Below are 3,832 nucleotides of genomic sequence, written 5' to 3'. Positions count from 1 at the left end.
ATTGAAGTTTACAAGTTTTGGCTACAATGATCAAGCCAAGAAATTAGAGAGGTTGTCCAACATGTTAAATCAAAGATTGGGGAGCTGGCAATGAAGTGTCTTGGCATGCCAATATGTGATAAAGGCATAGGCATATGTCTTTAACAAAGATGATTAAGCACCTGGACTGATTAACACTTGCTTAAGTAGCATTACAATCTATATAATGGGGTTCGTTCTTCTTTCAACTGGGGCGCTCTCTAAAATGGATATATACTATCAAATCTAAGTTTTTTTTTTCCTGGATGGGAGTAGACAGTGATTCAAATATGACATGGTAAAGTAATATCAAGGAGGTCTCCGGGTATTATCAACACCAAAACTATGAATGAGTGCCTTTTGGTGAAGTGAATTTGGAAGGTGACTCTTGGCTCTGAGGAAATTCATTTTTACAAAGTGTTGAAAGCCAAATATATGACTAACAGGATTCTTTATATGTTACGGGGAATCAAAATCCAAGCGTTCGTATGAATATTTTTTTTTTGTCAATGTTCCCCAGATTTTTTTTTTAAGTTTGGTAGGCAAGAATCGTGGAGTGACATATTCTGCATATAATGGAGGGAGTAGGTATACAAATAAAAAGGTTTGACAAGCAACTTTTGCAAACCGAGCTGTCCTCTTCCGAAACCCCCCAAAAAGTGTACTCCGTATGTGTACAGTGTACGCCATATCGCTGACCTACGTCCTGTTCGCTGGTTGGTTTCAGCCAACCCAAACCAGTCAGCCAACAGTATTTTTCTCTCACAACAAACCAGCACCAGCCAGCCTAAACCAGCTCAGAAACCAACCAGCGAACAGGCCGCTGGTGACCTTGTACAGAAAGAATTGAAGTGTACAGGATGACGATGCAAGTAGTAAGCCTCCGTACGTACATGCAGAGAGCAGCATGCAGGTCGCCTGCAGCCCTGCACAGGCCAACTTTTGCTAGCTACTCCTGCATGGCAGTGCCACGTTGCCACTTTCTCTGTATGTATGGTATGGTGTGGGAGTATTTTTGGGCAAGCATGGATGGATGGGAAATTTGGGGACTGTGATTGCATTAGTGGACGGGTGGTACCTCCTACGGTCGCCTCGCCTCCATCGTGCATCATGCACACACACTCTCTCTCTCAGCACCGGCACTTGCACTGCTGCCTCATCTCGCAAACTTTTTTCCCATCCCAGAGACTTAGCCCTTGTTTAGTTCCTCCGTCAAAATTTTATATCATATCATATCGAATGTTTAGACACATATATAGAGTATTAAATATAGACTAAAAAATAATTAATTGCACATATTACGACTACTTTGCGAGACGAATCTTTTAAACCTAATTAACCCATGATTTGACCATAAAGTGCTACAGTAATATATGTGCTAATGCTGAATTAGTCAGGCTTAATAAATTCGTCTAGTGGTTTACTAACGAATTATGTAATTTGTTTTTTATTAGTATCTGAATACCTTGTATAACACTTAGCTAATATTTGATGTGACACTCCGAAACTTTACGCCGTGGATCTAGACACCGCCTAGCAGAAAAGGGTAACTGTCACAGCTCGGCAGCAGGAAGCAGTCAAGCAGAGACAGACAGAAAAAGATGGAGGTTGGAGGCAGAGGTAGCAAAGGCAAAGCAGAGGCTAGTTGCAGTGCATGCAGCTGCTTAGCAAGCATGCATGGGTGCATGGCTTGTTCAAAAGCGTGCTCTCCTTTGAGCTGAGCCGACAGCCGAAAAAAGAGAGCGAAGGTGTAGTAGCTAGCCTAGGTGTAGTAGCTAGCTAGCTAGTAGCACTCCTAGCAGGTACTAGCCCATACTGTGTACGAGGAGGAGTACATTTCTGAAGATGGAGCTAGATTCAAACTGATGGATATACACGACTCATCAGATCAGATGGTGAAATGCATAACATAACTGAATTGATTCCAAAGTTATTCACATTATATTTAGAAGTTAAGTCTATTTCCTTAGTTTCCTCCTTATTTTTTCTTTATATAGTTTTCTCGAGACAGTGGCGAATCTAGCGGACAACATCATCAGGGTCAACTTCGGTGCCGTTTGAATTCCACTGGATTCTAAGAATCTGAATAAAAAAATGACAATAATTTTATTGGATTTTAGGATTATAAGAATCCGAGTTAAATCCCTCTAGAATTTAGACCGTTTAATTGAATGATATACCAGGATTCTGGAATCTTTTTCATCCCCCTTCTTAGAATTCCATGGGATTCAAATTAATTGGGCCTCTATTAACACGATACATTTTTTTTTAAATTTAGTAGTACTTCGCTAAAAGATTAACAAATTTTATCGGGGTCTTCAGACACCGACAAAACACCTTGATCCGCCCCTGTCTCCAATCCAGAAGATCTACCATACATCAATAATCTAATTATTCTCTCAGCATAACGTTGTTTTTATTTAGTTTTGTAAGGCAATCCAAATGAATATGAGCCTTTAATTTCACTCCGAGACATGCCCTCATTTCATTCTTGTTTTCTTATTATATGGCCCCATCGTCGCATTGCATTGGTACCACCTTGATTGAATAGGGCAATGTCTCGTGCTACCATCTTGGCCATGCCACACATCTTATATTAATTCGTTTTGGCACTATATATAATATAATAACATATATGTAGCGACAATGTACAATCGAACCGCCACCATGCATATCATCAGCTTATCTTGCATGATATTTTCCGTATAATCGAGATCTGCGTTGTAGCGTTACTGGCCAGCTAGCTTCAAATATCTATTCTGCTAGACGGTACATATACCGTCCAAGAGTACATACACGTGGTACATGTCCTCGTCATATATATGTGGATAAGTACGCACGCCTACAAAGTACAAACTCTCTCTAGATGCATGTGTTCTTACCATTTAGGGTAAAAACACATTTTTAACCCTCTAAGTTGCACGTAAATTTGATTTTTAACTCTGAACTATGAAACTAGCTACTGAGTGCCCTCCAACTATTAAAATTGGACAAATTAAAAAAAAGGTAGGCGTCAAAAATAAGATTAAAAATGTACTTTATTATTATTTACTTCGGTGTGCGTGAAATATATATTGGGCATGGATATGGCTTTTGATATTAATCTCTCTCTTTCTATTTTTTAAACATATGACGTCTACGACATGCTAATTAAGTAGGTTTGAAATGAACTGCTTAGTTCTAAGACGTTCTTATCTTTCTACACTTTGTTGGAGTACATTTGTACAGTACTCCAGCAAAGTGTACAAATTAAGATGGAGAGATGTAAAACACCCCCATTGACTATATATCTCTTGTCCTATGATAACTCGATGAAATGATTTTTCTTTAAAAAACCAAAAACACGATGTTTCTATTCTTATCCTTCAAATTTCGTGACGGTCGGCCCTTCGAGAAGACGCATGTTGGCACATACACGTCGACATTACAGAGCAAATAAAGGAGAGGCATAAAATTAAACAAGCCTAGCAAGTACGACCGTGCACCATAATAACCAGACAAAAAATCTCTCAAAATAGCTGGCCACAAATGCAACACACATCTGTTAAACACAGCAGCTAGCTAGCGGTTCTACCCACCAAATTTTTTACTTTCTAGCTCTTTTTTTTTTTGAAAGTTTTCCTAAATACCGGAGGAAAGATTTTAGAATCTGGATCCTTAGCTTGGCGCCATCGATGCTGGCGCCGAGCTAACACGTCTCGGCGCCAGCGTCCCTGGCGCCGAGCTCCTGGGCTCGAAGCGGACGTGGAAGGTGACATGGCAGGAAGCTCGGCGCCGTAGATCTTGGCGTCGAGCTCGGCGCCAGGGTGACTGG

Source organism: Miscanthus floridulus, chromosome 7 (genome assembly GCF_019320115.1).
Source record: "Miscanthus floridulus cultivar M001 chromosome 7, ASM1932011v1, whole genome shotgun sequence".
Lineage (NCBI taxonomy): Eukaryota > Viridiplantae > Streptophyta > Magnoliopsida > Poales > Poaceae > Miscanthus > Miscanthus floridulus.
The sequence above is the reverse complement of the archived record's forward strand: the minus strand, read 5'-3'. Positions refer to the sequence as shown.